The following is a 24,544-nucleotide window of genomic DNA, read 5'->3' as shown; positions in this document are numbered from 1 at the left end:
CCCTATTCGCTATTCGAAACAATAGGCCGCTGATTAACACAGACTTAGTAAATGCAATACACTGCGATCTACCAACACTAGCCAGTGTACAACATGATTTGGTGCAAAATTTCCCTGCAACCAAATTCCAGCACTGCAAAAATATCGTTGTCGACATTTCAGATAAATACTAAACAAATCCTTCGCGATTATTATTTTCCAAAAATGACGAAGTTGGCATAATATAGTAATAAATTGCAAGATATGCACTAAAGCAAAGTACGATAGGCACTACTGTTAAATTTGTTCCCACAGACCAAGACAATTTACTGCGATAACGAAGCTTATTTTAATTCAAAAACTATCAGGGCCCTGTTGAGAAACGGGTACGACGTCGACATTTTGAACGCACCACCACTACGCAGTTGGTCAAATGGCCAGGTGGAACGCTTTCATAATACACTCGCAGATATAGCCAGAGCGTTTCGCCTACAAAAAATGTCTGACGATACAGTCGAGTTGATACTAAGAGCAACAATCGTTTTGTACATTCGGTCACAGACCAAACACCCATCGACATAATACATGGAGCGAACATAGGCAGGCCATCAAAAATAAAATTGTAAAAGCCCAGCACGATAACATTGAGAGATTCAACCCGAATAGACAAAACAGGGTATTTGAGGTAGGCGAAAAAGTTTTCGTAAAAAATAACAGAAGAGTAGGAAATAAGTTAACACTCCTTTGCACAGAAGAAATAATTCAAGCAGACCTTGGAACTTCTGTTCTCATTAGAGGGAGGATGGTATATAAAGACAACCTTAAATAGTATTTGCTTTCAAGTAAAAACTTTCTAATCTAAAATAGCATTTTAAGCGCACAACGATTTTCAATCTTCTTTTCTTTTATTTTTACAGGATTGGACTTGCAATCCTATTAGTATTAGGGGTAGTACATACAGAACACATTAGAAATTTATTGTCCGTACTAAAAGTGCACCACAGAACGGCAAGAAGCTTAGACTTCTTGGGCTCAGCCCTCAAGGTAATAGCAGGCACTCCTGATGCCTCTGATTTTGAAAAAGTAAGGTGGTCCGAATCCAATTTAATTGATGCAAACAATATACATGTAGTTATTAATACACAAACACAGATACAAATTGATAAACGTACTGGTATGGTGAACGAAATAATTAAAGCTGAAAAAAATGAATTGGTTTACACACCGCATTTGTATGAAACACTATTAGCAAAAAATATAATATTAATAAATCAAATATCGAACTTCATACTCACAATTACGCTAGCTAGGTCGGATATAATAAATCCCACTATTTTTGACTATGATGATTTGAAATCAATTATGAATGAACACCCTGTCGGAATTCCCATAGTTAACCTGACCGAAGCATCTAACGATAAGGTCCTTCAGTCCGAAAATATTGTCCATATATTAATAACGTATCATAGGGTCAAGCTTGTGTGTAAGCAAACATCTAAAGTTAATTTCCTCCAGTCCGAGAATATTGTCCATATATTAGTAGCGTATCCTAGGGTCAATCTTGTGTGTAAAAAAATGACCATCTTCCCGGTGGCACACCAACACGTCACACTACAGCTGAAAAATGATACCATAGCCGAATGCCGCCGTCTGTAAACTGGCAGCGCAAAACACCTGCGTACGAGCATTGCACGCCGGAGAAACAGCCCTTTGCCGCACTCAGCCAAGCCACCTAAAGCCCATAATACAAGTCGATGACGGCATTATTATTATCAACGAGAGCACTGCGAAAGTTAGCACAGACGATAGTCCGGAGATTACTACAAACGGGACACATCTCGTCACTTTACTCTCTTCTGCCATAATCAACGGCTCATGATATGTATATCGACGCGAAGTTTTAAACAGATCGCCTGGCGTAGCAGGGTCATCTCTACTCAACATCATCAGCCACGATCCAGTGCTAAGCATGCCCCAACTCCAGAGGATGAATAACCACAATTTGCGCGTCATTCAACCTTTCAAGGACGAGTTTGAGTTAGAGGCCAGATCACTTAAGGTTTGGTTTGTTGCAGGCATCTTGCTCTGTGTTGTTGGCATTGGCTTTATCATAAAAGGAATACATACGTCGAAAAAAGTACGGAAGGCCATCAACAGCTGCAAAACAACCAGAATGCAAGAATGATGCAATGCACTTTGCTTACATTGTAGCATTCTGCTGACGCATAAGTTCGTTGCCCAGCTACTGCGGCCGAAAGCGGTAACCCGACACTTGCCTATGTCGCAAGCGACTGTGTTGGCGACAAGCGCAAAAACCGCAAAAAAACACACGTATGCTCGATACGAGTGATAGTCGGTGACTGTGCACAAAATTAATATCTAATAGTGCTTTGAAATATTCTACTTCCATTATATCGGTTTTCATACTTGCTCATTTAATATTGTTTCTAAATTTTTGGAATCGATAATGACAGGGATAATAATTTGAATCTTTGCGTGTATAATTGATAACATTAATGTTTCAAAATCTGATATTAATATCCTTCCGATTCTTGATTTGTTTATCTTTTTCATAGTTTACGAATTTATATATTTATTTAATTCGTTGCTGCACACAAGTACTTGCTTGTCTATATATAGGTTCGATTAGTCTTTGTTGATTGATTTTTTTCAAAACCGGAAGTGCCGGCATCTATTTTTAAAGCGGTCCCTAATATATTAATACTCGTCTACCTATGGTGAATGTTAACTATTTCTAGCACTATTTCTGTATGATCTATATCAGATTCTAGAATTTTTTTCATGTGCATTCTTTCAGCAGTTAGTTTGGAATATATAGTTTAATTGGGTGTGTGTCTGAGTTAAATAAAGTTTTGCCAGATAACTGCGTTTCCATCAAAACTAAGCATAATCAACAAGCGAAGAATTTCCAATCAGAGTGAAAACGGTATTGCGCTGACTGAGACCACGCGCGAGCTTTCTTACGGGGGGGTAGCTACTCATGTTAACTTACATACAATATATAGTAAAAATTTTAAATTTTGTACGTTTTTTATTGCTGTAAGCCTATACTAACGCCACGCTCGAGCTTTCTTACTGGGGAAGAACTACTCATGTTAACCTACATACACATACTTACATATATAGTAGACCACATAGAAATTTTTTCTCTTGACCTAAAACCTTGTATAATTCAGTTTTTGGGATATTCGCTTCTTTCCATGTGGTGAGACCGAAAATGGAAACGCTTTTATTTTTCTGCGTACAACCGAAATGTACATATACAAATCTTTATAATTTTCCATCTTACCTTGTAATTCTTTTTTACTTTGTCTTTCAATGAGACTTTCTTTGTAAATATGATATTTACGACGCCGTACGAAATGACGGCGACCACCAGTGACATGTAAGCCAAGATAAACGGTATGCAGGCGGTGACCTTGAAAACACGAAAACAATATTATTGCAAATATCGACAATAGTATATTAATAATTCGGTTTATTAGGGAACTCCAAAGTCAAGTATATAAATCTACAAGTAACAAAGAAATCAACTTTTTTCCAAGAATTGCCTTACTTTTTTTTACACATATACTGTATGTAAGTAAATAAAAGAAAGTACTATATAAATATAATACCTTTTTTGAGGAAATGTATTTGTAATGAAAAAACATTCATGAAAACTTTAACGAATATTCTTTTATTAATTTATTTATTGACAAATTCAAATCTACAAAAGTGGAATAGACTACCAACACAAATTTGTATAAACAACTAAGAAGGGGCTTAGTTCGGGTGTACCCGAACATTTTATACTCTTGCAACTTGTATCAGAGCCAGGAAAATACGTTAAGGTGTAAAAGCGATCACATAACGCAAGGTCAGCCGGATGTTCGAAAATCCTGATATTGGTTTCATAGGGGTGTTAAAATGAGTTAAGCTTCCCCCCACTTTACCCGGTAAAAACTGGCGCATCCTTACATATCACACCGCAATACACCACACCTGCGAATAACATCATCCTCAAACACTGAGAAGATCATAGGTGACGACATCACACTCGCGCACAACACAACTTACCACACTTGTCCATCAACCCACTCAGCAAAAAGGATGGTCCCCTGAGCAGATTCAACACATTCCTTTTCATTCAAAAATTCCACTTTATACTGTGCTGCGTCAACTCTCTATACAATTGGATATTCGCCAGACTTTGTCTCAACCCGGTTCCAATGAGACTGCGATTAATTAAACTCCGCCGTACCGATTATATTTAGATATATTTACAATTTTATTCTATTTTAAATATATAGTACATTAAATTAAAGTAAATTGTACAACAAATTTTCCTCGTATTTCCGGTATAAAATAATAGATAACTAGACGGAAGACTTATCTCCAGTATTTTAGATGTGCGTACAATCGAATCGGACCACTGTCTTATTACAGCCAAGATACGCACTCTGTGCAGCAAAAAACGCACGTCAACAAACACAAGGAAGGTTCGACGTCGAGAAGCTACAATCACAACAGACAACCGAACGATTTCCTACTCGGCGACTGTGGGACGGCATTTAAAGCTCCCTTCGCACAGCTGCAAACGAAACCATTGGTTTTCGGTAATTGCAAAAGAACAGTTCGTACGATAAGAAGTGCCGTCTCGCAGTAGAGAGAAAGCAATTTGCCTATCTCGCAACGTTACAATCGACCACAACACGTGCGGGATGAGATAGATATCGAGAGTTGAAGATTGAAGCGAGACGCATTTGCAGACAAAAAAAGAGAGATACCGAAATGCGTGAGTACGAAGAGCTTGACAAGCTAGCCGACAGGGGTAATGCTGGAAAATTCTAGGAAAAGATGCGGCGACTAATAGAAGGTTTCACGACCGGAGCATACTCTTGTGGAACTCCCAAAGGTGATCTAGCCACCGATGCCCAAAGCATACTAAAATTATGAAGGGAACACTGCCTGTTGAATGGCAGTGAAAGTATAACGTCAGGGGAAGGCGAACCCGATTCCCCAATCGATGACATTAATGTTTCATTGGTAGACCATGAAGAAGTTGGAATAGCAATTACCGGCCTGAAGAACAACAAAGCGGCGGGGGCCGATGGATTGCCGGCCGAGCTATTCAAACGCGGCAGCGAAGAACTGATAAGGAACATGCATCAGCTTGCTTGTGTGTATAATATGTTGGAAAAAAGCATGCTCGACGATTGAAATTTAAGTGTGTTCTGCCCAATCCACAAAAAGGGAGATTTTCGCCAACTATCGTGGGATAAGCCTCCTCAACAATGCATATAAGGTTCTGTCGAGACACACCAACAAACTGATAGAACCTTATCAGTGTGGCTTCAGGCCTGGAAAATCTACAATTGACCTCATGTTCGCCATGCGCCAAATCTTAGAAAAGACCCGTGAAAAGAGGATCAACCACACTACCTCTTCGTCGATTTTAAAACTATTACTTCGGACTGAGTAGGCAACTGAGAAGTAAAGTCTTCTCTCGACGAGCAAAAACAAAGCTCTAATAGTTACTCTTTATTCCCGTCCTGATATATGGTGCGGAGGCATGGACGATGGCAACATCTAATGGGTCGCCGTTACGAGTTTTTCGAGAGAAGCTTCTTTGCGTATTGACCATGGTGAATACCGCAGAGGAGCTGTATAAGATATACGACGACATCGAATTAAAAGACAGTGGCTACGTTGGCTAGATCAGGCCGTCCGAATGGACGAAAACACTCAAGCTCTGAAAGTTTTCGACGCAGTACCCGCCATGGAAAGGAAGATCTCCACTCCGTGCGAAAGACCAGGTGCAAAAGGACCTGGCTTCGTTTGGAATCTCCAATTGGCGCGTAAGCGGTTGCTACGCCAGTAAAGAAGAAAAGGAATCCAATATACATTCATATATCTCGCTTAGTTGTAGGTGATAGGTACAATCGTTAAGTGAACAAAACTATTATTATATAATATGATATACATATATAATAAAAATATAAAAAACAGGTACATTTCAGGAACAACAATAATAATAATCTACTAAGTAGTAAGTAATATTTACAAAATATTTTAAATCACCCACCTTCACCACTTATAAGAACCCCTTATTACGGCAATCTTCAATTGTTTCTCTCTACTTTCTGTAGATGGTTCCGACTTTGACTTTCAATTTCATGTCGATTGCTAATATAGTTACATATATTTAGCATTATACATGCTCTTATCACTAAATTTGATATTGTGCATAAATATGTGCGGTCTGTAAACTTAAGTAGCTTTGAAAAGTCCTTTCAAAGCGCCAAAAGCATTTTCAACAACAACACTTGCTGAAGAATGTGTTTTGTTGAAACGAATTTGATTATGCGTCAGCAAACCATAATCTTTGACCGCTATAAGGTGATTTTTGTAAAGATACGCTCCGAGAATGAAGTATACTATTGTAATGAAGGTATATTATTATCTCACAGATTTTCGACAAAAACTCAGCCAGGAGCACTGGGGTCCACATAATTGCCCTCTAAGATTAAACATCTTACAGGCACAATTTGTACAAAATTTTATCTGGATGCATTGTTTGATTCTTGATTTGTATACTAGAAAACGAAAGAATCTAATGGAATTTAAAATTGTGTTATGTGGAAGGTTGACGCACAGTCATGTATAAATGTAAGGGTAATACCACGGTCAAATAATTATATATGCAATATTTCTACTTTAATTATTTTTAAAAAGAAAAATGTGGACTTTTTTCCAGGCTTTTAAAATTAAGAGAACTAAGCATTAGAAAACAAAAATATATTCAAGTATTTTTCTTAATAAAAAAAAATTGTTTCCGAAATTTCCATATAAAATATTTATATTTATGTGAAAATTTTTATTTTAATATAAGTGCATATCGTCACCTTAAAGCAAAATCACATAACATCACGTTTCATAGGAGAGCAAAAAACCGTAGAAACAGTAAGCCACTTGAGATTCTGAGACAAAATGTTTAAATTTGAATTAACATGAAACTATAAGTATATTTTAAAAAACAATAAAGAAAATAGAAAGCAAATAGGTGTCTTAGGTTATTCTAAATTTTTATTTCCGAAACAAAATAACATATGATCAATCTAAACCCTATAAAAATAAAAAAACATAATACTAATATTTCTTTTTATTTTAAATAAAAACTGTTACAAGCTTTTCATATTTCATTTTATTTTATAAATATGTAAATAAGTACTAGAAAAATTAAATTATTTCAAGCCAAAAAAATAGGATAATGTTTAATTAGTATTTATTAGACAAAAAATTATTAAAGAAGTTCATTTTCATAAAAGTAATGTCAGTCTGCTGAAATCAAAGCCCTTAGGTCCCGTAGATGTAGACATTCGTTTTTCGTTATCGCACCGTTAACCTTTGCCTAACCTTCTTACAGTCCTCTGTGGAAGAAGCTGATACTCGTCCTTAGAATAGAAATTATATGGATGGCCTTATATCATATGCCAAAGAACGAATCATATTTATTGTAGGATCTGCAACTTTATTACCTGAGAGAAAAAATGAATAATGTCCATAGATTTATAAATGCGAAATTTATCCAAGTAAAAAGCTCGACGTAAAACTTGTCAAAGTTTTGTGTACGTATGTCCATATGTAAATAGAAATAAAATATTATTGCATTGTTTACCAGGTCGAATAGATGAATACCGCTTTGGAAGTTTTTCATAATCCAGGAAATAAGTGTGTTGTAGGTGAGAACAACTAGTGGATATAAATTTCTTCATGTGTCTTTCTTAGCTCATCTAGGAGAGCAAATTAACTTGTTTATTATTAATTTTTCGTTGTATTAAGTGAGTTAGGAGAGTCACATTCTATTTATGTATGCCCTACGACTAAATACTTATGCTCAAAAGTTATGTGGTTTTCTACACAAAGTGACGTTATGGCATTCGATATTACTGCATGCTGATTTTGTTAAAAGCAATCATCATCATCATCAAATATAATAAAATGATGTATGTTTGGCGTTGGTTTCTTTATTTGCTTTATTATATTTATTGCGAAAGTAGTATAAGCAACAGTGGCGAAGCTACAACTTCGGGCGCCCGGGGCCAAGGATGTTCTGCCGCCCCCCTTTATCTACCTACCTACAAGTTTCATGAGGTGGTTCGAGCAAAAGTGAATTTTTACAAAATATCTTCGATATTAAGTATATAAAATTTAGGAACTAGAAGCCACGCAAATTCTGAAGTTCCAAAATTCTCACAATACAGTTTTTGAGGAAATTGATAGTAAATTTACGAGACATCTTATTAAAAGACATAGAAAAAACCCATTTTCGCCATATCTTGTACTCTTTCGACACAATTTTCAGAAAGTTTTGCCCGAATTGGATTTTTTAAATATCATTTTTGAAAATTTGGAGAAATAAAAGTATTTGTTACATTCAAAGCATAGGGTAACTGTGATAGTGACACGTCGCTAGACAAAGCTAGAAAGTGCATCTTTAAATTTTATCACTATTTTGAAGAAAGATGTAAGCCAAAAGATATAAGACAAATTCAAAGACTGAAGAGTACTATTCGAGTAAAAATTAATATTTTGCATTGTTATTCAGATTTTTTTTTATAAAAAAATTTGTTGAAGTTTTTTTCTGAATATTAAAAAACAGCGAAGATCGTTTTGCCGCCCCCCAAGATGTTGCGTCCGGAGCGACGGCCCCCGATACGTCTTTCTTTCATGGGCAATTGCATTTTTCCGAAAAGGAAAAAGTCGCACTGGATTTTTGGTCAAATAATCGAATGTTGGGTTCTGAGCAATTTTTAGTCGTCAGTCTATTTGTGCGGAACAAACCGTGCACGCACCTTTCGTAAGCCCAAATGTTCGGTCAAAATGTGATAATTTGATGTTTTGGAGATGTTTAATTCCATATCCATGAATTTCAATGTTGATTTCGGCTGATTTTTGATGAATTCACGCACAGTTTCGATGGAATTTTCGGTTATCACGGATTTTGATTGACCCACATGTTGATCGTCATTTATGTCCTCACGACCACTTTGAAAACCACTTGTGCACTCTGCTACGGGGTAGGCAATCATCGCCATAAACTTGTTTCATCAATTGAAACGTTTAGGTAAAAGTTTTACCAATTTTAAAACCAAAATTTAATGTTGGCTCTTTGTTCGAAGCTCATTTTTGCACCGATATGACAAACATATTGACACTTAAAACGTAATAACTTCACTTCCAGTCAATGAAATTTTCACTCGACAATCGATAAAGATAGCAGATTCTAACGCACCAGTCGACTTATAGATGGCGCCACCAGGGGGCACTAGATTCAAAAAGGGTTAGGTACACCATTTATGACTCAAGAACGGCTACACCGATTTGGCTGGAAATTGGTGGAGAGGTAGCTTAGAACCAGTGTAAGAACATAGGATACTTTTTATATCTTTGTGTTAAAATTCAATACAATTCATAAATAAAAATATATGTGAAATCATAAGCATTTATTAAAAATTCATGTTTGTAGTAATCATTTAAATATTTCATTTCTTAAAAAAAACAACAATAGGGAAAACCCCACATCTATATATACTATACATATATAAATGAAAGTCGTCTGAAAATTGGTGGGGAGGTAACTTAGACATCGGGTAAGGACAAAGGATAGTTTTTATAAATACAAAAATTAAATTTTAAATTATAAGCATTTGTTCAAAATTCATGTAAGAATCATTGGAAAATTTTAGTTATTCAAAAATGGAAAGAAATAAGTAAAAATTTGTATATCCATAAATGCTTGCGAGGGCTGTTATATATATTCTGGCCTAGGGCAACACTAAGTGTGGCCAGGTGCAATATGACATTTCCATTGGAAAGTTTGACATTTTTTAGCATAACATCACTCGGAACGTATTGTCATTTAATCGTGAATTATTTTATTTACAGGGAATTAAAAAATTCATCTCGGCCAAAAAAATGGAACTAACTCGTGAACATTTTCGTGCGATAATTTTCTTTCATCAACTTTCGACGTGGATTATCACGACAAGAGTGCATCGATGAACTAAAATCTTTGTATGGCTATGAAACACCATCCTATAGCACTGTGAAAAACTGGTACAACGAATTCAATCGTGGCCGACGCTCGCTCAAAGACGAATTCCGTGAAGGTCGTCCAAAAACAGCCGTTGTACCAGAAAACATCGATGCCGTACGTGAACTGATAATGCAAGACCGTCATGTAACATACCTTCAGATAGAGGCATGCCTATGCATTTCTCCCGCCAGCATACATTCGATATTGCATGAACACCTGGCCGTAAAAAAGTTTTGTTCTCGTTGGATCCCGCACAATTTGACAATCGCTCAAAAAAAGGCTCGTGTGGATTGGTGTAAAGAAATGCTGAAAAATACGATCGCGGTGCTTCAAAAGACGTTTATAAGATCGTCACAGGTGACGAATGATGGATCTATGCGTATGAGCCCGAAACAAAACAGCAATCGACCGTGTGGGTCTTCCAAGACGAGCCAAATCCAACGAAAGTTGTTCGTGGAAGAAGCACTTCGAAGCAAATGGTCACCTGTTTCTTCGGCAAAACTGGTCATGTGGCGACTGTTCCGCTTGAGCAACGTAGGACGGTCAATTCTGAGTGGTACACCACCATTTGTTTGCCTGAAGTCTTCGGAGAAATTCGAAAACGAATCATTGTGCACCATGACAATGCGAGCTCTCACACATCGGCTCAAACCAGCGCCTTTTTGACCGGCCAAAATGTCGAATTGATGGGTCATCCGCCGTACAGCCCTGACTTGGCACCCAATGACTTCTTTTCATTCCCACACATCAAGAAAATAATGCGTGGTCAACGATTTTCGTCACCAGAAGATGCTGTTGAAGCATTCAAAAACCATGTTTTGGAGGTGTCTCAATCGGAGTGGAAAAAGTGCTTCGAAAATTGGACTACGAGCAGAGCAGAGCACATATTTTTACATTGTCCTGCTATGGCTCCCGTCAAAGTGAGAGCGGTAGCTATAGCATAGCAATAATTCTAGAAATTTGCTGCTACGGAGTAGTACATGAAAACCCTGTACATGAAGTGCCTACTGTTACAATAAATTTCAATTGACGGTTATCCAGAATTATTTTTTGATGTTTTTTTCGGTAACCACCAACGGTGAATGTGCACGCTCAGTTTTTTGCACCTAACGGTTGTACGTATCACCTAAAACTAAGCTAAATTGATAAAATTAAGATATAGCAGTGTTATTTCGCACAGGAGATCGCAGTAGCAAGGGGCAACTTATAACATTCTACGCCAAAGACATTAAATTTTACCTCCGAGATTGTATAAATATAATAATAATACCTAAGGATTACCCTCCTCCGCAAACCGACGCGAGAGGCGCAATCCGCAAACGAGCGGAATTAGCCGAGTCATAAAAACAAGAGAGTTTTAAGCATTGCAATCTTAAGCTGCTCAGCTACAGAAACAAAAATTTCATCAGCCAAAATTAAAAATTAGGATAAAGTAAGTTTATTATTTTTAAATGTTACTTGTTAATAGTATTTATTTATTTTTTTTTTTTGTAAAGAGTAAATCTGTTAGATCAAATGTGTTGGAATGAGAATTGAAATCCTGACTCTTTCTAGCAAATTTTATAAGTAAAGGTATAAACTGCCTGGTCGAGCGAACTGGAACATTAAAATTAATATCAGACAACAAAGATGGACAGACTGACCCATTCATAAGTTTTACACGAAATATTATACCAAGCATTTCACTACGAGCGAGTGTAGGTAAATTTATAAGTTTTAAACGATTAGTATATGGGCAGAGATTTAACTTGGAATCCCAATGAAAATGATTTAAAAAAAAAAGTAAACATTGTTTTTGAACAGATGCTAACTTCTACGAATGGACTTGGTAACTAGGGTTCCAAACCACAGAAGCATACTTTGGAATAGGCCTCACCAAAGATGTACGAAGAGTTCTTGTAGTAAGCTTATCCCTTTAGATCACCGCTTAACCCTCATCGAGACCCTCGGGTCTGGCCAGGCATATTTTGTTTTTAAATGTTATTTAAATATATTTAGAGTGTAGCAAACGATTTGCGCTTCAAGGTAGCTTCCTAGAATTTTATTGTCTATAGAATTCAGAAAAAAAAATTCAAGGATATCGTATCGAAGAGGACGAAAAAAGGATATTATAATATTATGGTGCTTGGCTAGACCCCATATATTTTTTATGAAAATATATGAACTTTGGTATGTTTCTATCACTTCGCATGGTTGATTTATCTGTTTTCATGTTCGTTACATGTCCAAATTGGTTTGTATATTTATCTACATAGGTCAAATACTTTAGCGGCTAGAGCGTTTTAAAGGTTAAGAAAAATGTAATTTTTCTAAAAATGTTAAATTTTTTGTGAACGCTATTGCCACGCCAAGCGTGAACAAGGCAGTCAATTTGATTTCAACCAAATCGAGAGGTAACAAATTTCAAAAATGTATCTATATTGTACATATATACAACACATATTTCCATACAAATGTATGTAAACACAACAGCAGTTTTAGCTTTAAAAACCACAGAAGATGAATGACGCTTTAAATTGAGTTTGGGGTCCATAGTTATTCCCATATAAACAAAACTGCATACTTGTTTCAAGCAAAAGTTTTGTATTACATATGAAAAAGTTCTACAGATCTACGAGAAAATCACATCGTTTTACATTTTTTAAGTTTCAATGCCATATCATTTCTAACACGCCAAGAAACTAAATTGCTTACGTCTGCTTGCAACTGACACCTTTCACCATTAAAGTATACTAGTAATAACCCCCGATAATCGGGGGACTCCGTTATTTAAAATGAAAAAAGTAAAAAAAAAATTTTATAAACACTCAATTTATTCAAGTACTTCATGGAAAACTACATTCGTAGTGGTTTTATTTTGGTCGTAAGTCTTAACTTTGATATCTTGAGAAGATCGTACTTGACTCAATGCGACATACAGCTGGCCATGCGTAAAACAATCCCCCTTGAGGAAAACACCAACTCCTGCTAGAGTCTGCCCTTGAGATTTGTTTATTGTTATTGCGAATGCTTCAATTATTGGAAATTGGCGACGCTTTAAAATAAAAGGAAGTGTTGTTCCCTTCCCTTGTGATTCACAGGTTAAAATTTCGACCTCCAAACAATTACAATGTAGTGCTTTCACTATCAAGCGAGTCCCATTGACCAACCCTTCATATGTATTAAGATTACGGATTAACATCACAACTGTTTCAACCTTAAGCCTTAACTCATGAACTACTTAACTATTACACTGAAATTAAGGGAGTTTAGAAATTCTGTAGGGAATCTGACATGCTCTTGAGGATCTTCAGAAACGACAGTATCCACGCTATAATATACCCTTTCTTCACCGGGCAACATATTTACTATTCCGCCATTTATTATCGTACAGTGATCAATTTTTGGACACAAAATTGCCCGATCCTTTAAATGGTTTTGACTAATAACACCAGACTGAGGCTGAAATACCCAATCCACTAAATTTTCATTTAGCAAAATTATCTCTTCTGGTATATTGATTTTCGACTCTGGAGATAGAGAGTTTGAGACACCTAAAAAATTTCCAAAGTGAGCACCGTTTCAAACAATTACCAACTATAGCGGCGCGTGAGCTATTGGGCACCACAGGAAGAACTTGCCTGAAATCACCACCTAATAAAATAACCTTTCCACCAAAAGGTATTTCATTTTGGTGAATATCACGTAATAATCGATCTAAGCAAAAGTAGCAAGCTAATTCGACGAGCATTGCGATTTTCTTCTCTGGCCCTCTGTTCCTCTTCGCGTTCAACCTGCGCCATATGCTTATACTCATTTGCCAAGGTGTTAATATTTGAAAGCATTTCGTGGATTTCTCTCAGCAAATACCTATCGCAGTTTGAATTATGTTGTGCCCTTATATCAGTTGCTTGATCCGTGTCAAGAAAAAACAGCTGGGCGTAGGAGGATTCTGAAGGATGATCTGCATGCAATGGACCTACCCTATGATATATTGATCCATGTATTCGGAAGCAATATGGTCCGCGCCCTGTAGGCTCCGCAATTTTCGCTTCGAATGATGCAAAAGCAAACGAACTATTTAGCTGCCGAATATTCTCCAAATAGTGTCCCCGCCAAGAGCTCAAATCATTTTCTAACACAGCTTTCAAAAACTCAGGTACACGTAATTCTTGAAGTTTAACTTTTCCGCCATGACAACATGTCGTAAAGCCATTTCTTACCTAGTAACAATTTCAACCAAATATTAAGACAATAAGTATGTATATACATACATATATTACGAATATAAAACAATGAAAAGTACAGATACCTTTTCACTTCCGAAATGTTTTCCTTTACAGTGTAAACATATATTAGTCAAACCCCCAAGCGAACTATACTCCGGAAGAACTACGGAGTTTAGGGCAGCTTTGAAATAACTTGCCATAGATCCTGCATGACTACGGCTCTAATAAAACAGGTCAATTCATATACATACATACATTAACAATTAAAAATTCCTTTTTATCTATAACATTCACCTCTTCTCTTCGACCTGTTAAACGCCTTTTTCGTCTAATTCGCCTTTGGTTTGGCATTTTATTTTTAATAATTAATCTGAATCTGAACTGAAATTCGATGTAGTATGTATTCGCTGGTAATAGCCGCCTTGACTTTTGGAAGAAAACTAAACTGACTCAAAGCTTACCTAACGCAATAACACTTCTAATCAAAATAACGCCGACAACAATATTACTGTTAGATTTTGCACTTGCGTCTTCGCCCATACATATGTATATATGTTTGTAAGTATGTATGTGTGAATATAAAACAAAGTAGAGTGCGCATGTCAAAGCGCAATGTTCCTTAGCTCGTACATACATATTCGTGCAACATAGAAGAGAGCGCATGTCAAATCGTAGATAGCACCTTAGCGCATACATATGTATGTATGTACCAGTGCACATGCCAAAGCAAACATTTGTAATTTGTAATATTCGTGATTCTCTTATTGTCATAGATAACTTGATTAGAATCTCTTTTCTTGCTCTCTCGCTTTCAGCTGATCTGTTTTCTAAGCTGGCAACAAAACACAATCAGGGTGCCGTCAACCAGCAGTTAGTGAAAAAGGCGGGATGCCAGAAAAGCAGCGCTATAATTACTTGACGAAATTAGTGTGAAATGAAACTGTGCGAACATATTTTGGCAAAATAAATGTTTATGTAAATTAATTAATGATTTTGCATTTTAGCATTTACATATACATATACATATATGTATGTATGCATTTTCAAAGTGTTTAATTTAGTGTTTCGTGTAATTTATTAAATACCCAAGTTAATATTTTTCAGCAGTGGCATCATTGGCAAATGTTATAAAAAATGCGAGTTTTGACAGCTCTCTCTCGAACCAAAGAGCCTCGTATCAAGTTATCTATGCTTATTGTCATTTTGCTACCGAGCAGACAACATCGTTGTTGTTAGATTTCGCACTTGCGCCTTCGCGTATGTGGGTATGTGTGTAACGAAAGCAAATGACAGAAACATTTTTAATTATTCATTCTCTTACATATATGCTCTTTTCTGTAGAAGCGCTGCTATATATTAGCTTAATGTAAAAATTGAAGAACTTTAAACGCAAATATATCAAAAGTGGTTCAATGAATTTAAAATCTGTAAAATTTGTGCAAAGTTTCAGATCGCACACTTTAATTTGATGTATTATTTGTCTCTGTACGTTTTGTAGATCTCTGGAAATAAGCGCCTTGTCTTAGAATAATATATAGATGATTTAAAAAGTTTTACATCGTCGGAACGTAATAAAACTGTGAAATACTTAATAACAGATGATATTTATATCATTAATAAATAACAAGAACAGAATTGAACCAAGATATATATATATGTATATATTCGGAGCATTTTTTAGAAAGCATGAAGGAATCATATCTGGGCCATAATTAAATGATTATTTTAAAATATTTAAATGATATAAGACATCTACTTCGGAAATGGTTGGTGCATAAATTGCATACATCGTACGTAACTTGTGCTTATACGGAAGATTTTTTATTAGAGTAAATTGGACCTGAAGAAATCAGCAAACATATTCGGTCGGAAAATGAGAAATCTTGCGTTTGCAGATGACGAGATCATAGAACGTATAATACTATTTTTTAGTTTGCTTATGTAATTATTATAACATATTTTGTTAAGTTGAGCAAATTGTCGACTCAATTTAGAATATTTTGAGTAGTCAACAACTAAACCAGTTTTTTTGTTAATTGAAAAGCTCGAGATGTTTTATTTTTTTAATTAACATAACTCAAAGGATCACATCGAACAACAGAGAATATTGAGCGTTATCAACCTAAACCAGATCTAAAAACTTACCAAAATTGTTTGAAACTAATTTCGTTTGGTTAAAACCTAACTCCGACATTTCATCTTAGAGCTCGTCAAAATATAAGCGAGTACTAACAGGAATGATGTAATCATCAAAAGATTTCCATGTTACACACGGTAATTTGAAATCCCCCAAAACATTCACGGAATCAGTATTATTAGCCATAGAGAAAACATTATTTATTAAAGAAGCATGCAGCATTCATATGTACATACCTCAGTCAAATAATTATATGTGCAAAATTGGTTTTCTCTATAACTTATGTTCTACTAACAGTACGGCAAAAATTTTTGGTGTGCATATTTTCTATTTACCTTATGGTTTAGCGTCATTTAAAAAGTTCATGCCCGCACCGTATTCATAGTACCGCTATTTCTAATGGAGTAAGTCGCAACTTACGTATAAAATATTTATATATGCAAAATTAACCATTTGTGTTCTGATTGGTGCCAAGTAAACATATCAGCAGAAAGAGCGGAGATTCAAACTTTTAAGTAAGTAACAGTACTTGATTAAAGGTTTAAGACGACAAAAGTAAATTACATTTTCTGAATTTGTAGGAAAATGCCACGTGGAACTGAATTATCAGATGAGGACCGTGGATTGATTAAAGGAATGAGTCAATCTGGCATGAAAGTTGGCCAACTTGCTTTTTCTGTAAAGAGGCATCGGATTACAATAACAAACTTTCTGAAAAATCAAGATAACTATGGAGTTACTAAGCGTAGTGGTCGAATAGGTACCATTGATGGCAGGACCAAACGGCGGGTTCAGCAGCTAGCAACCAATAGCCACATGAGTTGCAGGCAAATAAAAGTGGAACTTGGTCTAGATGTGACTAAACAACGTGTGCATCAAATAATAAGAAAAGATTTATGCCTTAAATATGAAAATCGAGTGCCTAAGCCATGCCTAAAGCAACTTAATAAAATTGCACGAATTGCATTTTATGAAAAGTATAAATTTTGGGATGAATAATTCGATTCTGTGGTATTCAGTGACGAAAAAAAATTTAATTTGGATAGGCCAGATGGTCTTCATAAATATTGGAGGGATTTAAGACGCCCACGGGAGGCATGCCATAAGCGCGTTCTTTAATTCTCGGAAAATTGGATTGCTGGAGTGGCCTGCCTTAAGTCCAGATCTGAATCCGATCGAGGATCAATTAAATTTTTAGTATCAGATTTGGAGTTATTTAGAGGCGGATCTTGAGAAATTTTTCGCTTACTATTTTCGGTTACAACTTTCTGTGCATTCTGAACACGTGATGACCAAATCTTCTCTTGATCTTTTAGGCATTTAAATGATTGAAACAACATTTCATAATCATCAAATTTCCGTAAGGGTTTCAAGTTCCCATCCGATTTCCTTGAAATTATTGGGCGCCTACCTAAATACTTTAAATAGGTAAATTTCAGTCGGTCTACATTTTATGCAAGACCAGCGCAAACCTTTACTATCAAGAATAGAATCTAAGATACTGCTAGCCAGTCCAACACATTTAAGATGGGTAAGCCCGTCAAATAGCCAGCAAGAGACAAAACGCTCAGACTCGGCCTTCACAGTACAATTCGGGGAATTACCAAGTCATTTAAAAAAAAAAACAATATTAAATAAAAATAGAAACAATTTTAATAATAAAAGTAAAAATAGCAATAAAATGATAAACATATTTTTAAGAAATAAATGCAATAAGGTTATAATTGGTTATCAGAGGACACAATCAATGTAGCGAGCAGTTTGAGATGCACTGTAACACAAGAAAAATTAGAACCAGCAAACAGCTTTCGGCAAAGATGGAAAACTAATGATTAAAAGAAATTTAAGTAAACAATAAAAATTAGCTCTTCAAGTGCACTGTTTAAAAATGTAGCAACAAAAACAAATTGAATATGACTCGCCGAAGTAAATTAAAATTAGCCCACATACAATTAAAGTAAATTTCCTTTTACTTCCTGAAGAAATCACATATAATATCTTGGGACCCGACCGACCGGTTTCAACTAAATTTAGTACATAACATTTTTCTTTTATGCCATCTTATGACCAATTATTTCCCAAATTCAACAAAAACTATTCAAGCTCCCAAATACCGGGAATGTGGACTCCAGTGTCTATAGTTGACATTGGACCGAAAATATCGGTCAATGCAATCTATATATATAAAATTAAGTGGCAAAACTTCCTGTTCGCATACTCCTCCTAGACGGCTTGCCCGATTTCAATGAAATTTTCAGGGGTGATTGGGGTCTGTTTGGAGGGTGCACATAAGAAATTTAATGTGTGTATCATTGCACGTTGTGCAAAAAAAAAAACAAAAAACGAAACAACTGGCGGATGTTTACAATTAATAACAAGTAAGGAAGGGCTAAGTTCGGGTGTCACCGAACATTTTATACTCTCGCACGGTAAAGTGATAATCGAGATTTCATAATACGTCATTTACATATTTTTCAAATACCGTATTTTTGTAAAGTTTTATTCCGCTATCATCATTGGTTCCTAATGTATATATTATACAGAGAAGGCATCAGATGGTATTCAAAATAGCGTTTTATTGGAAGAAGGCGTGGTTGTGAACCGATTTCACCCATATTTCGTACATGTCATCAGGGTGTTAAGAAAATATTATATACCGAATTTCATTGAAATCGGTCTAGGTGCTCCTGAGATATGGTTCCTGGTCCATAAGTAGGCGGCGCCACGCCCATTTTCAATTTTTAAAAAAGGCTGGGTGCAGCTTCCTTCTGCCACTTCTTCCGTAAAATTTAGTGTTTCTGACGTTTTTTGTTAGTCGGTTAACGCACTTTTAGTGATTTTGAACATAACCTTTGTATGGGAGGTGGGCGTGGTTATTATCGGATTTCTTCAATTTTTGAACTGTATATTGAAATGCCTAAAGAAAACGACTTTGTAGACTTTGGTTGACATAGCTGTAGTAGTTTCCGAGATATGTACAAAAAACTTAGTAGGGGGCGGGGCCACGCCCACTTTTCCAAAACAATTGCGTCCAGATATGCCCCTCCCTAATGCGATCCTTTGTGCCAAATTTCACTTTAATATCTTTATTTATGGCTTAGTTATGACACTTTATAGGTTTTCGGTTTCCGCCATTTTGTGGGCGTGGCAGTGAGCCGATTTTGCCCATCTTCGAACTTAACCTTCTTATGGAGCCAAGGAATACGTGTACCAAGTTTCATCATGATATCTCAATTTTTACTCAAGTTACAGCTTGCACAGACGGACGGACGGACAGACGGACGGACGGACAGACAGACATCCGGATTTCGACTCTACTCGTCGCCCTGATCACTTTGGTATATATAACCCTATATCTGACTCTTTTAGTTTTAGGACTTACAAACAACCGTTATGTGAACAAAACTATAATACTCTCGTTAGCAACATTGTTGCGAGAGTATAAAAAACATTGACATCGCATGTTGATCGTTTTTGCCTGTCATTCGTTCTTTCTATGGATGACTGTCAAGCTAACAAGACATACAGATAGCGGGATTCTGTAACCAGTCTCTAGTCTCTATTTGAGACATTTTGAGGCAAAGTCTCAATTTGAGACTAGTTACTATTCACTAAACAGTCTCTAGCGTTAGTCTCAAAATATTGAGACCTGGTAGTTGGCAGGTCACAAAACTAAAAAGAACTCTTGTCTGCCATTTTGAATATACTGAATAGAGATCATCATAGATATTAATCGATTGTCGTTTTTTTATATTTTGTAAGCAACTCAAACACGAAAAGGTTAAAAATAAATAAATTTTACATAAATTTCCTAAATATTATGAAACAAATTCAACATATATTTTTATTTATATTGATAAATATGTTTTTTGACTATGTTATAGAGAATTTAATATTTGTTATCGACATATTTATTTTCATTCAAGTGTAAAAACATCTCTGAATAATGAAATGTAATAGAATTTGTGACTGTCACTTACAGAATAGCAATATCATCTCAAGTCTCAAAAATTGTCTCTAACTTAAAATCTCAAATTTAGAGACTTGAGACTGTCTCAAGTTACAGAATCGGACGGAGAATGTAAGTGTACCGAATGCACTGAGTGTATCAAAAAAAATGTTTCAACATTGTGGCTATTTTTCTCAGATTTCAACGTGATTAACATTCTGCGTACAACACAAAGCAAGTGAGTATTGTTGTTGTTTCATATGTGATGCCATGCGGTTCGATTGTCGCTTGAAAATGCGCGGTGTGTGTAAAAAAAGTGTTTCAACATGTGTGTTTTTGCCAGATTTAATTCCATCGATTTGCTACATTTATTCGAACCGATTTTGTGTTTTTCTGCTGACCGTGCAACACACACAAAGCAAGTGAGTATTGTTATTATTTCGTAAGTGATTCCATGCGGTTCGCAAATACACTGTTGGTGTGTCTTATTGCATATGCGTGTGTGGGTAAAATACATAGTTTAAGATGTAGTTTTAGGTTAATTTTTCCATTTTTATTTATGTACTTCAAATATGCATATTTTTATTTGTGTACTTCAAATATGCATACTCTAGCACGACCACCGGGGACAACACTAACTACCTTTTTCGAGGTGTGTGAAAACGATGAATTTGCAAGAACATTGCTGTATTCCGAAATACCACAATATTTCACTTGGAATCCATCATCGAAAACATTTCAACGACGAAAGCAAGGGGAGCGTGTTGACGGTTATCCAAATGTCCGTAAAACCGATGCCATAAGACACATTTACACCATCCATCCGAACAACGCCGAATGTTTTTATTTGCGTCTGCTATTAGTCAACGTGCGCGGACCGAGATCATTTGATGATATGAAAACTGTTGACGGTCAGTTGTGTGCGACGTATCGTGAAGCATGTCAGCGATTGCATTTGTTAGAAGATGATATGCATTGGGACACCGCACTTCATGACGCATCACTCACATCTCATCCAAAACAAATACGCGTACTATTCGCCATAATAATATCTACATGCCTTCCGTCAAATCCACAATAACTGTGGAATAAGTACAAAGACTGCATGACCGAGGACTTATTAATTTTGGCGCGTAATCGAGCATCGGACGCAGACTTGCTATATACATTACAAATGTATAATTCTGCTTTGATATTGGTTGAAGATCTGTGCCTTACAATTGAGAATAAGGCATTAGCGCAACCTGGCATTACTGCGCCCAGTCATTGATCATGAGCTTCAACGTGAACAACAATACGATTGCAATGAATTGCGTGCTTTCATACAAGCTAACATTACCAAATTGAATATTCAGCAGAAAAATGCTTATGATAAGAATATACGAGCGGTTGACAATAACGCCGGTGGATTCTACTTCCTTGATGGGCCCGGTGGTACAGGGAAAACGTTTCTGATCTCTTTGATTCTTGCTACTATACGGTTACAGCAGAAAATTGCGCTGGCAATTGCTTCGTCAGACATCGCTGCTACTCTACTTGATGGCGGCCGAACAGCACATTCTGCGTTGAAATAACCGTTGAACATCCAAGTCGTTGAAACACCAACGTGCAACATATCGAGGAATTCAACAATGGCAAAAGTTTTGCGAGGAGCTGGAATAGTTCTATGCGATGAGTACCCAATGGCTTAGAAAAAGTCATTAGAAGCATTCAATAGAACAATGCAAGATTTACGCCAAAAATAACAAATTTTTGGCGGAGCATTAATCTTATTATCCGGCGATTTTCGGCAAACTTTGTCAGTCATTCCTCGATCAACTCCTGCCGACGAAATAAACGTATGTTTAAAATCGTCAGTTTTGTGGAGACATGTTCAAAGGCTGACTCTTACGATCAACATGCGAGTCCAATTGCAAAATGATCGATCCGCAGCGGCGTTTTCGAAACAGTTGTTGAACAGTGGCGAAGGCAAAATACCAATCGATGATACCGGTTTGATCACATTGCCGAACAACTTTTGTACACTTTTACAATCGAAAGAAGAATTGATTGAAAGTGTATTTCCGAATATTGTTCAACCACGATTATTTAAGTGAACGTGCAATATTGGCACCGAAAAATGTACACGTCAACGAAATCAATTTTGCCATTCAAGAAAAACTGCCAGGAGAAGCTACAACATATATGTACATCGATTGATAGCGTTTTAAATCAAGATGAAGTAGTCAATTATCCAAATGAATTCTTGAATTCGGAAGCTGTATGCCTTTTAACATCGAATACTATACAAATAAATATTTTTCTTACTAATAGAAATTAAATTTATCACAGCAATATACATAATATACATATACATATGTACATAATATTGCTGTGATAAATTTTATTTCTATTAGTAAGAAAAATATTTATTTGTATAGTATACGATGTTAAAAGCAAAAAATTAAAAATTTATTCTGTCGAGATTCGAACCTGAGACCTGTGGTATCATCTCGACTTTCCAAGCGCTTACCACCAACACCACCATTGACACTTAGGTTGAGCTGACTTAAGTATGGTTTGGTTATGCATGTACATAAGAAACATACGATGGTTCTAATAATTTTGTTTAAGTATAGAAATATGCTTTTGTAGAACATTTGCTTTCGCAAACATACAGACAAATGTGCAAACGACATAATATATGTACATATGTATGATTGTTTCGCATTATGCTTCTACGCGGGTCAAATTTCTTTACAAAAATCGGCTGAAATGTGTGAGAAAATAAAAAATGGACAACTAGGGCAAATAATTTTTAAAAAATTTATTGACAATTAAATATAAATGAAAATACATGTAAATTTACTTAAATTTATTGAAATTTCGTTTCGCATTTTTCGGCACTTTCAAATTAATTAATACATATAAGTAAAATTCACGACTTAACCCGCACACGTCTTATTCGCGGAAAATTTCCAACTTTATGAAAATTGGCGCAATTATTGACACTTCAATTTTATGTAAAGTTTAAAACATGTTTACATATGAATATATAATATGTTTGATTTGGATTAATATACAAAATTGGGCCAAAACGAAACAATGAAATACATACATAATTACTTTTGCATGTCAATATGGAAATGCCGACGGCAAAACGCAAAGGCATATATTTCACATATGTACATACATACCTACAAGCGATTTCTTGGTTGAAAGCAAAAATTGAAGCATGAGAAATTGAAATGCCGACGGCAAAACGAAATTGCTTACATTCGTACATTGCGTATGAATCATGAGAATATCATCATAATGTTTAGATAAATCTTTTATATATTTAAAATGAGTTATTATAAAATAAGATCACATATTCAATTAAAAATAAATTCTGTTGGGATTCGAACCTACGCACCTCCTACGTGCTCGTCGTAACTTTTGAAGCGCTTACCACCTAGACCACCATTGACACTTGAATTGCGTTGTCCTAATTATGGTTTGGTTATACATGAATATACAATGGATCGCCGATTGTTACCTCTTTCCTTGCTGCTGCTGCGCATATGTATGTTTGTGTGCTTGTTCATTATTGAAGTTATACTGCTTTTTCTTTCCTTTGTCTTTCATTTCTGCGAATTCTCAACTATTTTATATGACCTTTTGTTGAAATACCCTGCGTTGGCCGTTGAAAAATTAAGGCTATACTTTACACGATTATTTCTGTAGTTAGTCTTCATTTACATTTTTTAGAAATCGACCCGCGATGACGAGGTATATCGTTTTATCTGACAGCGTGAGGTTTAAGAAGTTCATTTCTAATTGTGTCTTGTGGCATATTAGAAATGATGTTTCTTCGAAAATCGTTCGCTTACAACGGATAAAACGACTTCTTAGTGGTGATTTTAATGAATAAATTCCTTTTGGTTGAAATGCTCTGCGTTGGCCGTTGAAAAGTTAAGACTATACTTCTCAGGATCATTCATTCCTTTCAAGAAATTAATGACCTTTAGAAATATGCATATTTGCATTATTTCGTTGTCATTTCCATATTCGTAGCAATGGAATTTCTATGGCATAAGTAAAGTAATGCCGCTGTAGCAGGTTCGGCTACAAACATGTGTAAATATGTATGTATGTATACGTATGATCGTGAATACATACCGACGCAGATTTTTGCGAGAAGCACCAGA

General features: G+C 35.8%; 1 pseudogene; it reads left to right on the top strand.

Annotated features, from left to right (window-relative positions):
* Positions 1-24,049: 24,049 nt before the first annotated feature.
* Positions 24,050-24,252, top strand: LOC120781884 (annotated as a pseudogene).
* Positions 24,253-24,544: the final 292 nt, after the last annotated feature.

Source organism: Bactrocera tryoni, unplaced genomic scaffold (assembly GCF_016617805.1).
Source record: "Bactrocera tryoni isolate S06 unplaced genomic scaffold, CSIRO_BtryS06_freeze2 scaffold_7, whole genome shotgun sequence".
NCBI lineage: Eukaryota > Metazoa > Arthropoda > Insecta > Diptera > Tephritidae > Bactrocera > Bactrocera tryoni.
Note: the sequence above shows the minus strand (reverse complement) of the source record. Positions and strands in the feature narration are given on the sequence as shown.